At 38.8% G+C, this 12,830-nt stretch overlaps 1 protein-coding gene across 2 annotated transcripts in view; it reads left to right on the top strand.

The window, feature by feature from the left end:
* caln1 (calneuron 1) overlaps window positions 1-12,830 on the top strand; it is a 105,932-nt gene that overhangs the window by 2,563 nt on the left and 90,539 nt on the right. The window lies entirely within an intron of this gene.

Raw genomic sequence — 12,830 nt, 5'->3', positions numbered from 1 at the left:
ACAGTAGGGATATTAAAAGCTTGTATGAGGCCGAGGTTTTAAATTTAGGTTTTGTTGCAATTTCATGCATCCTTAAAGCAAACTGTGCTTACATTATAGCAACATGATTGACAAGAGTCATCAGGCGCCGTTAAGGGCTCTAAACTTGCTTCTTGTGGACTCTGTCTTGTCGTTATTGGAAACAACAAGGAGCTTAAACTTGTAAAAGTGCAGCATAAAAAGTACTGGATGCATAATTTCCTTTCTTCCAGCTCATCAGTGCATCCTGAAAATGTTTTTTTTTTTTTTTTGTCCAATCCAAAGTTGATTTCTTTTGTGGCCCAAAGGCTGGCGGCTGGCACACGGTGTCCTGGTTGCATCGCCATCAGTGTCGGCCCATTGGTGCTGGCTGCTGTGCTGCAGGGTCTGATGTAAGAAATCGCCATCTGGCCTCCCTGTCACGCAGAAAGCTGCGACTAAAGCTGTGCTCTTCTCATCAGGTTGCTCTCCCCTCAACGGTCCAGCCTCCAAACACGAGAGCCGATGGTTTGGCTCCGTTTCCTGGTCTGTTAGTCACTCCTCAGGAAGACTGGAACTTAAATGACCAAATTTTGAGTCACTGAGGTTTCATAGCTGTTCATATTGAACAGCCAGCATTCCTTATGCTTTTCCATAACAAATACATGCATAGAAATATTGTCTGTGGTGAGAAGGCAGCTTTATAGCGAGCTTGATGGTTTGCCAAGTGAGCGAAGCGTTAGTCCAATCGATAAACTGTGGATTAGTTTCAGGGCTAGGTGTCGTTCTTCCCTTGATTTTAAGCTGGAACAGGAAGTTATTGAGAAGCTTTAGCTGTTCTTTCCTCAAGGCCGGAGCAGAAGCAGAGATATATTGTCGTCTCAGTTCATTTGTAAGGAAAGATCCATTAAAAACTACCAGTCTGAATCAAAGAACCCATTGGATTTTATCACTTTTACAGGAATATTTGAATAAAGCACAGTTTTACAGTCTGGTGATTAACAGTCTTTTTGATTAACTCACTTAAAAAGTTAAGGACCAGTTTATATGAAAACTCAAGTTATGATTTTGAGCCTTGACCTTTTTCTTTAATCTATTGTAGAAGATTTCAGTCTTTGCTCCTCATGAGATTCTCATAAAGTCAAAGAGGATTCAATGTTGTTACAATGACAAGGTTTTGGAGTTTTCAGTAATATTTGTAACACTCTGTTGTTTGCATTGATCATGCAGCCAAGTCATTGTTTATGTAAAAATTGATTATGCATCATAAACTGTGAGCATTCCCTACACAAACAACATACAGATGGGAATGTTACATAGTAGATGCAAAGATTTTAAAGAATGTCTTGTATCTCTTTACAGGAATCTGACTTTCTTATGCTCTGCTAAAGTGGTTTAATCAATGTATTATTTTTTTTTTTTTTAGTTTGGCTGTTGGTTCTGTACATTTTCTGTCCAGTCCTGTACCTGATGAGGGGAGCAAATTGATCTTTTGTTTCCTAAATGTGGAAATAGGCTTTACATAAGCTACAAAGTCTTTGCAGTTCACATAGTTCTGTGTCTAAGTATGTTACTGGAAAATTGGGTGGAAGGAAAAAAAATGTGGTAAATAAATGTACCCAAGGAATGGTAAAAAAAAAAAAAGTACACTAAAAGAGGCGTAGAATCCACACATTGCTAGAGGTCCACTTTGAAGTTTCCACAGTCAGTGATGATTTAAGGAGCCATGTTATCTGCTGCTGTTTGTTTTATCATGTCATCGCAGCTTTCTATCAGAAAGGTTTAGAACAGTTCCTGCATCTCTTTGCTGGCCAGATTCATGGAAATGCTCATGTCGTTTTTGCCCAGGCATTCTTATTAAGGCTTTTCAGATGAAAAGCAGGATTCATGGTTGTTTCATCAAATATGGCAAGCCGTTTGGGGTTTTCATCTGTTGTTGCATTTGCTCAGATCGGGGAATCAGGTGTTGCCTTTTGAGATATTTTAGCCGATGTAATGCGGTCAAACGGGTTCTAACTTTACAGATATTATATCGGATACAATATATTTTGTAAAGATGCATTTTGGGGGAGGAGTCGCCATGTGTTCAAAGTCATATGCCAGTAAAAGTAAGACAAGATCTCATGCTGGACATGGTTGAAGCCATGTGGATACAGCTTCATCTAAGGTACGTCAAGCCTTTAATTATTGGCTGCTGACCCCTAAATGAAAAAAACTGATTACTTAGAACAAGTTTGTCAAGTGCTGGATCGTGTTGCCAACTCAAACAATGAAGTCTATCTATTGGGAGACTTGAGCATTGATTGGTGCTCTTCAAACTGTCCCATGAAATCTAAACGAGTAACAGTGTCTGCTGATTGTGGTCTAAAACAAATCTTAACCGAACCAACTAGAGTAAGTAAAAAAAGTGATGGAACCAAAATAGCAACTTGTATCGAACATATTTTTTACAAGCATGTCACATTTCTGTGACAATTTTAATTTTGATAAATACTCAGTGGAGATTAAAAACGCTGACTGGACAGAAGTGCTTCCAGAGAAAGATCTTGAAGATGCATTTCAGATACTATTGAGGTTATTAACCAACTTTTTAAACAAGCATGCACCTGTAAAGAAGTTCATATTGCATAATTTAAACACTCCATGGCTAGATGATGATTTAAAACAACAAACGCTGACAGCTTTTAAATCTGGACTTAAGTCAAATTGGAGTACAAACCGTAAACTAAGAAATGCGGTACCTAAACAAAACAAGACAAAGAAGAAAAAATTACCATCAGGTGAAAATACAAAAAAAGTGAAGAAAAAAACAAACAAATATGGACAACCTTAAATTCTCTCTTGAAAGGCAACACATTTACTTCCTCCTAACTGGAGACAAACTGTGGATTTTTAACTAAATCAAATGATATAACCAACTGATTCCTTCAGAAGCATCTTGAATGAAGAAAATACATCATATTCATTAATACATTAAATTATGAGTAATAAAAAAAACCCACAATTTTATTTTCAAAAATGTAAGTATATAGAAAGTTGAATTACTATTGATGACCTCCTGGGGTGGATAAATTAGAGGGGCGACTATTAAAATTTATAGCCTCAGTTATTGCACCGGATGTAACTCATATAATTAATGAGTGTTTTAATAAAAACAAGTTCCTGTCTGCTTGGAACATATCAAAAGTAATACCTCTATCAAAAAATGGAAAAACTACAAATTGTCAACCCAACAGTTTACAGCCAGTTTGGAGTAAAATAATGGAACAAATTATACATTACACATACGGATAAACACTTAGGTTAAAGTCAGTGACCTATTTACAAGTTATCAACATCCTTACAGAGAAAAATATTCTACTACAACTGCTCTAACTCAAACGACAGATGACTGGTTATGGGAAATAGAAAATAATTATATAATTGGGGTTGTGTTAGGTGATTACTCAGCAACCTTTGATAAAATTGATCCTACGTTTTTGTTGAAGAAACTTATGGCTACCTATGGCTTTGTAGAATCAGGTGCTATTCAGTCACTAAAACTGTAAAACATGGAGTATCACAAGGCAGTCGTCTTGGTCCAATTCTATATACAATTTAAAAAAATGACATACTATCAGTGCTAACTAAAGCAGGGATCTCAATGTTTGCTGATGACACTACGGTATTTCTATCAGCAAAGTCTATTAGTGGAATCAAAACTGACCTTGAAGTAGAACATGAATGTATAGTTGACTTTGTGGACAGTAACAAACTAATTTTAAATATTTCAAAAAACAATGAGCATTGTCACTGGCACAAATAATTATCTGAGAGCCAAACTTCAACTGCATCTCCGTATAAAGAATGTATCTGTTAAATAAGAGGAGGAGGTGAAGCTCTTAGGAATTCTTATTGACGGTAAAGTTTCTAGGCATAAACATATCCAGAGAATAGTCTCAAAAATGGGTATTAAATGATCTGTTATATTCATTTATTTATTTATTTAACAGGGACAGTACACATTAATGAACATTTCTGTAAATGTGTCAGTATTGGCTACAAAGCAAATTTTCAGCTGTTGTACCTCGATCAGGTGTATAAGGCCAACAAATACTAAAAGTTCAAGCAGTAAAACATAAAAGCAAATTTTAATGTTCCTACTTTTTCTACAGTATAAAAAGTCTTACATATTCCCAGACTCACTCCCCCATTCAAATGAATTAGAAAGTTATCAAAAGATGTTCAGAATATCTAATTAAACTTAAAGGGCTGTACGATTTTGCCAAAAATCTTTTTTTTTTTTTTTTTTTTTTTTTTTTTCCCAGTGTCCTGTCTAGAGGAGATAAAAGGAAGAGAGTGATAAAATGTCCTCTGTCTGCTCCATCACCTGGAAAGAGACACAAAAAGAACAGCACAACCAACAGACATTAAGCAACAGATACACTCTTATTACACCTAGATGCCATTGCTTAATCATATATATTAATATGTAAGCTGACATGTGTAATGTGATATTTGAAAAAAGAAAGTGACACAACATAAATAAATAAATAAATAAATTATAAGATTACTGTATATAAGTGAACACTTAATACCTGGGACCCAGCACCAGTGGGAGATGTGAAAGTGCACTAGTTTAGGTGAAGATTATCCAGAAATAGCTTGATAGTGATTGTGGAGAACCAAAGACCCACCTTCCCCGAGCACAGAGGCAGGCGTCAGGGGACCCGTAACCCCGGACTCCCAAAGGGGTCCCTAAAGCAGGTCGCCCAGGAGGGGCCGACACAGGATATCTGCAACCCCCCCCCCAAGGAAGGAGCAGAGACGACCCCGAGGAAATCCCCCAGCCACCGCAATGTCGACGCCCTCAAGAGCCGCGGAGACGAGCCCGTGGGCTCCGCCGGCAGCCAGCCCCGCTGAAGTGGTCCCGGCCATGGGCCCTGAGGGCCAGAGGCCCCAGGGGCGCCCCGCCCCCGCGACGATTTTGCCAAAAATCTAAATTGCGATATATTTCAACTAGGGCTGGGCAAGTTAACGCGTTAATTTCGCGTTAATTCATTAGACTATTAACGGCGATATTTTCTTTAACGCGCATTAACGCATGTTGCTCACATGCTTTTATTTTGTGAAGGTCTGTTGCTGCGGTGTAGGGGTTTGAATCAGAACAGTAGGTGGCGATAATGCGCCAATAACCTCGCTGTCAGCCAAACCTCGGATTCAGAGTAAGAAAGGTGCTAGCCGGAAAAAAACAAAGCCGACATGGGGAAGGCTGTGTTTCCCGCAGGAATTTGCTTAGGCGAGGCGGTGAGTTGGCGGCCGGAACAAGTTTTGTGCGGAGCGGAGCGGAGCGGGGGGGTCTGCTTAGACGCCGTCGGTGAAGTCGCTTCTCGTTTCAAAGTATCCATGTGTTTTTGCCTGTTTTTCCCTGCCATTCACTATATGCATGCGAGTAAGCAACAACAAAAAACCGCGTGTCAACGTCAAATAAACGCAAGCAACGCAAGCATATCGAGTTAGCAAGCATTTCAGTTTAAAGTTCTTCCAGCATGGAATATGACAGAAACAAGTTAGTTGGAACCACTGCCAAGTTAAACTTTGGTATTGAACATAAAATGGTAATGCTGCTCCCTGCTGTTACCTCAGAAATTGCCTGTTTTTGGTAGATTTTTTCCCCATAAAGAGAATTCCCTGTCAGTGGCAATAAGCTTTAATTTATTATTATTGCTATTTTTTGTTTTACATGTTTAAGTTGAGCTTTACACTAAATATGTGTTACTGATAAGTGCTACAAATGTTTCAACACTTTTGTTCATATGGCAGCAGAACATTAAAATAAAAGTGCTCTTTACACTACTTGTAAATACAATGCGATTAATTGCGATTAATCAGGCAAATTATGCGATTAATCACGATTAAATATTTTAATCGTTGCCCAGCCCTAATTTCAACCATAATTGCGATTCAATTTAGACTATTCTCTGCATTAAGCACAAGCAACAAAAATGACTTGTAGATAAAGATGCTTGTAAACAAGGACTAATTAAAAACAAGACATTTAACTGTTTTATATTAATCAAAATATAATAATTCAAGAGAATAGCTTTTAATTGAGTTGAACATCAATCCTTGTTGAACATAAAGTGCAACCAGCAAACAAGTCTAAGTATTAAACAGTCTGACCACTACTTAATGCTGTGGTGAGATTCATGAAAGTTTCTGATAAAAAAATATTATATAAATTCTGAAACAAATAATAAAATTAGATTATCTCACTGCTGCAACTCTCTTCCCTTGCATGTGGATCAAACCCACTTTAAAGATATTACGACACCTAAAGGATGCGTCTGATCCATTAATTGTGACATAGCCAATAATTGCAGACCTCTGTCATTTGGAAATTGTGTATTTTTTTTAAAAATTGTGATTATATTGCAAATGTGATTAATTGTCCAGCCCTACAAAACAAACAATCCCATATGTAATTTAAATGCTTGTATATTCTCATTTGGATTATTGCTCTGTTGTTTGGTCTAATACCTCATTAAGCAATATAAAATATTACAACTGGTATAAAACAAAGCAGCTGTAAAATGTGGACAAATGTTGCTAAAATGCATAATCAGCTTTCCTGGTTATGAGTGAAGGATAGAGGGTTGTATTGTATGTACTAACAAACTTTCTAAATCACACATTTATAGTAAAAACACTATCTATGTTTTACCGAAAAAATTACAATTTAGGAAAAATAGCCATGATTATTCAGCAAGGCATGTGATTTGACTATGTAAATGAAGGTAAAGATTTATTTTTAATGCAAAATATTTCTCTGTTTTAAAATGATGTCTGTGTTTTCTTTAAAAGTGGTGAAATAATAATGTGTAATTTTAATATTTCGTCTTTAACATGACTTTTTTGTAAAGGTGATCCGTCTTTTTATGTAAACTGACCCCTGGAAGAATGGTGCATGCAGCGTTCTGCTGACGCTAACAAACGCTAAATAAATAAACAGCACAAAGACACAGTGGAGCTTAAATCTGGACCATAGGAAGTCATAAAGGCAACATAAAGTTCCTGCCGTTGAATGAAAGCGGTGCAGTCACAGCCATGAGCGATGGCGGCATGTCGAGTCAGACCTTTGCCTTGAGCTTCCCACTGACTCCTGAGTCAGAGCAGTTCCTCTGAATAATGGCAGGACCTAATGTCTTCATCAGATTAAGTAAAGAAATGAGTTACAGCCCCATAAAACTGGAGCAGGTTCCATCTGCCTGTTGACTCTATTTATCACAATGGATCACATCTTTCTGCAGCCTTAAGACTGATCATAGAAATAAACAATTATTCACAGAAACTGTTGTTTTTTTTGCAACAACTGCGTGATTTTATTTTTTTAAGTGGTCTGCTCTGTGAAACATTGAGGTAACTTAATGATTTCATCTCTGAGATGTTAAGAAATCCCTCCGACTTCTTCTTTCATTTTGTCACGTCCTCCTTATATTAAACTGATACATCACAGCGTGCAGAGAACGGGCGCTTTGCAGGGAAAATGTCCGATCGCTTTGCAGCGATAAGTCCCCGGTTCAAGTGCTATTATTCCGAAGGGCAAATCTTTTCCCTTCAACTGAGACTTTGATCCATTTAATCAGCATAATGACACGGAAGCAGGCTCTGTTCTTTACAGACTGTTTTATGTTTTCACCCCATTAGCTCACATTTCATCTTCTGAATTAATAAAGGTTTTATGAAGAGATGTTATGGTAAATTATGGCTATAAAATAACACTGCTTGGTAATGTGCCATATCAAATGTCTGCTTCTGTCTACACTCTTGCTTGTCATTAGATTATTTCGTCTCCCATTTGACTTGAGACGAGGCAGAGGAACAAACTCCCCCAAACCAAACAAAACCAAACGCAATGAAGGTGCTGAGGATATTCTTGGTTCCCTCAGGTCGGCTTTTTTGAGATGCTAACCGTTACGGCTGCTTCAAAATTTTTCCTTTAAAGCCCAAATGTTTAGAAATCGAATTCAACCGTGTGGGAGTTGCATTTTTACCCCTCTTTGAGGCTTGTATGCAAACTGCGTGATGTGTGGAGGTAGACGGCTTTTACTGTCATTCATTCACACACAAGACAGCGTAACAGTGAACGGAACAATGAACAAAATATTGTCATATTAGCACGAGTCAAAATTAAAATAAACCTAAAGCGACAGCCAGGAGCTACTCAAATGAATACAAACCAAAAACATAAAAATAACAGAACAAAAGAAATTTGCAAAAAATGTTACCTCACGGTATATTTGCAACACAAATAGTTATTGCACAAAGTCCATTGGACCTGTGGCTGGGGACAGAAGCTGGTGCAGAACATGGAGGTTCTGCACCATCTGCTGCATGACCGGCACACTGAACTGTCCAAGGCTGAGGGCGGGTGGGACCCATTTGGACCCATGGGCCCGGGTCACACACCGTTTTAACGTCCTCAGCAGAGGGCGGAGAACGCCCAGATCATCAGATTTTTTTAATTTAATTAAAACTGAGGTCAGAGCTTCTGGTCTGAAATCAACAGTTTCAGTCTGGATTTAAGGACAGGAACAACTACGGCATCTTTCCAGATGTTGTGCTGTTTTATGAAATTTTTATTTAGATTCGGAAGAGATCGGCGACACACAAATAAACAAACAAACACTGTTTCTGTTAGGATAATAGTGCCCTTATTTATTATTCCCCACAGAATATAGCAACACAAACAGCAAGCAATTTGCACACGCAAAGTAGCAAGCACTTAAAGCAACATTGCTTTCAGACAAGCGTGATGTTCCATCCCTTACCCTGGCACAGAACTGGGAAGCCGGTCAGTCCGGTAAGAGCACAATCCACGCGGCCAGGCGTCCACTCGGACCCACGGTAGACTTCATCGACTGAGGGCAGTTCCCTCCTTTTTAATCCCATCCCGTTTCCAAAACATGTTTTCAAAACAAAAACCGTTCCCAGCATCTCAGCAGTGTGTAGTGCAAACTCAGAATACAGCAAATATAAGCAAAATAAGGAATAGCAAAATAACACATAATAACAGGCATGAGCATATATGTTGCTCTTAGTTTAAAACTAACCAGTTTTTCCCAAAATACATTGTCAAAGAACAAAAATAATTTTTTAATATATCATGTGCCTGTAGTGATTTTTTTTACAGGACTCAAACGCTTCTTCAGCTTCCTGGAGGTCTGTGTTAAAGTGCTGAGTGTGTTTCTGTTTAATAGTTCCTGGATTTCCTCCCTAAAATCACAGATATGACAATAAACAGACAGTGAGTTGTCAAACTGTTGAGCTTAAAAGGAGCTCCTCAGGCTAATAAAGGAGGCTGGGACAGTGTCAGCCTCCTTTAGCTCGCTCTAAAGTCTGGAACCTCTGGAGATGACCGTGCAAAGGAGGATTCTTCATAAAAAGAATCGTATCATAGACAACCCTGAGCATCCTCTTCATCAGACAGTCGTACAACAACAACATCTTCAGTCAGAGGCTTCTCCACATTCGCTGGATGACGGACCTCTACAGGAGATCCTTCCTGCCTAAAGCCAGCTGCATCTACACCAACTAATTGAAGAAGCCCCTACAACACGAGTTATGCCAGCATTTAATTTCCCTTTGGGATTAATAAAGTATGTTTTAATTCATTTTAATTGAATAAGAGGAATTAAAAGCATAAGCAAGATCAGATCTGAATAAAACCACCTGAAATGACTCTTTTGCAGCTCTGTGGCTTCTGGAGGCCTGCAGCAGTCTTCATACGGGGCTAAATCTGCTTTGTTGGCATTTTTCTCTGCAATTCTAGTTTTTAATTTTGTTTTGCGTAAAAAAAATCTCAGGTTTTAATTCTCTTCTGGCTGAATGCAGTTCAGAGGCAGTTCCTTGTCGAAGAGCTTTCTTTACTAAACAAAACGTGCCTGATCTGATAACTCACTGTCGGTTATCAGTATAGATTTTAACACGCTTTGTTGGCTTTATGACGCTCGCAAAGGACAATATGAAAACGTGTCGCATCGAGCTGTGAGTCCAAATCATGACCACAGGACTGAGGGATAAATCTTCCAGTCTGTGGACTTCACTTAGGGAGAGAAATAAGTCTTTGGTCAAATCCTCGCTTTGAGTTTTTCCCTTTTTAAAAAGTTCCTACAGATTATAAGGTAATAGTACCAAATATAAAAGACATGTTTGTAAATTACTGAATATGAAGAAAGTTGGGAAAAATGGTCTTTAGATTTTCTTTCTGGCAGTTAGCTGTTGGAAATAATCTCGGTTGTGCAAACGGACCTGAAACAGGAAAGATTTGGTCTCACTTAGCGTCAGATGTAGCTCTGGAGCTCGCCGTTAACTGAGAATTTTAAGACATCCTGAAAGTTGTACGCTGCAAAGCTTTTCAAAGAGACCTGCCGCCTTTAAGGGACGGATCAGGAGTTTAGTGGTGGCTAGCGTTCACCCTGTTAAAGCAAATACTCCCGTTTTAGTTGTTAAGTGATTGTGGATAAAAAAAAAAACCCATCAGAATTTGTGAATTTTTGCATCACACTTAACCTGAAGTGGCCATATAAACTATTTACTTTCCTTAATTAGAGAATGATCTGGAGCTGAACTTTTCCTCCAGTACCAACTCAGAGCGGTTCGCTACGAGTTGGGTCACTTTTCTGTTTTTTCCACATACGATGATTACGTGGAGCCGTTCCTATTTTTAGTATCTGTGGTTCCAACCGTTCCGAGACGCGCTGAAAAGGTATTGACTGGTTAGAGGGAGGCATCACTCGTCACAGCATATTAATAACTAATACCTTCAACCGCTAAAACTGGACTTATGGTGTATGAGTACTATTATAACAAGCTAGCATGAGGTGTTTATCTGTGGGGCCGCCTTCCCATCAAAGATTCTGTCCAGACTGAGATGCTATTCAGTTGTATTGGAAAATGAATCAAACTGCGTTGAACTGACCCGACCTGAATAGATTCGGTACTTTTGGAAAAGGGGAAACCATCGCTAACGGAGTAGTTCTGTCAGATTATGCTTGGATCACATTCCCACTGATTACACACTGGTCTGGATCCAAGGATCTTAGCATAGGTTGTTCTGGTCTGCAGAACAACCTTTGCTAACATTTACACTGGGACGGCAAAATGAACCGGAGCTCCAAACACAGCAGGTGTGAAAAACAACAGTCAGCCAGTAGGATTTTGTTAGCATCAGAGAACTATATTCTTTTACAATATGGGAAGTGCAAACTGCCTTGTGACGGAAGATGAAGACAAATTTTTTTTTTTTTTAGAGAGAATAGTTTTGCAATTTTGCAAGAGGTGCACCGGTGTGTATGTCCGTCCATTAAAATGTACAGAGATGCTAAAAGGAACCAGTTGGTGACGTTGCTCATGTCATTTATTAGCACTACTGTGGGTTTTCAAAAGCTCAATCTCTGCATTTAGGCAATTGCCTTCATATTTGTCTTACAATAATATCTTGTCACTTATAGTTTCTTCCCCCCCCCCCCACTAACTGCATAAGATGTTTTTGTGTGTGTCTGTTTCAATAAATTAATTTGTGTTTCTAGAGTTTCCTGAAACAATTTTAAATTAGTCAGTATATGAAGAGCTGATGTTGTTTGAGGCTAAGCAGGAGGGTGTTTTTTTTTTTTTTTTTCAAAGATGGAGTAAAAGCTGGAGATGAAGTAATGTTGTTTCTGCTGAGTCAGCATCAACCTGTAAGCAAACTGGCACGTGTGAATAAATATGATGTGATGAATGCATTAGTGGTTAGAACAGCTGGTAAATCTTTCAGCTCCGCATTACAAAACCCACATCGTGATAATCAGACGATTTCTCCCCCCCCCCTTTAGGTTCACTTTCAGTCGCAGAACAGTTGGCGCTTCTGTTGCTGAGAAGAGAAACGCTTGCGTTATCTCTGACATTTTTCACTTGGACTAATTACAAAGTTGTTTTACCCCATCATTTATTCCAAAAATGTGGAAAAAATCTGGTCTTGATTTTAATAGAATCTGAGATTTTCCATAAATGTAATATTCACTCCCCTTTTCTGAGACATTTGAGGAAACCCTGACAGCATACGGTCCATTCAGGGCTAAGACTGGATTCTGTTTGGCTAGAACCGGTCATACATTTGAGATGTTGGTTGGTCATTTTAGTCAAACATCTAACCAAGTGGCTGTCTAAACTCTAACGCATTTTGGTTTGTGAGCCCACCTAATAAATGCAAGTAGGTAGAAATAAAGTGCCTCTCTGGATTCAAGTATTGCTTAAATGAAGAGCTTCTTTAAGCCGTAATTAGCCATGTAATGCCGCTGCCTGCTACTGAAACACGTCTGTTCTGCCTTTAATGCTGTGAAGTGGGAGCTTTGAACCAATAAACTGATTACTGATGAATTCAGAGCCGCTGGTGTCACAGAAAGCGTTGAATGAAAGAAAGCCATGATTTTCATCTCTTCATGAAGCACACGCGGAGAAGAAATCAGCGACACGCAGGTCGTCATTCTGTCTGTGGGAAACGCAGCGTCGGCGTTGCATAAAAAATCTGCCTTCTAATTTCTAAATGAAAATGTTTGTTTGTTTCCTGTTGACTCCATCTACGAAGACCAGCACAGCTTGGTAAACATTTCAGATCCACGTTTCTGCCAGAGCCAGAGTCACGTGCAGGACGGGATGGATCGCTTCGTCATAAAGCGGGAAGACAAAACGCGTTATTAATCATAAATCCATAACAAAAGCTGAGAAACGACTGAATTACGGATGCTTTAGGAAATGAAAAAGCTTCAAATTATGCACAAAATAAATCTGTCCAAAACAGGTGGACGTGCAGA

This window comes from Fundulus heteroclitus, chromosome 18, assembly GCF_011125445.2.
Source record: "Fundulus heteroclitus isolate FHET01 chromosome 18, MU-UCD_Fhet_4.1, whole genome shotgun sequence".
NCBI classification, from domain to species: Eukaryota; Metazoa; Chordata; class Actinopteri; order Cyprinodontiformes; family Fundulidae; genus Fundulus; species Fundulus heteroclitus.
This window is presented reverse-complemented; position numbering and strand designations above follow the sequence as displayed.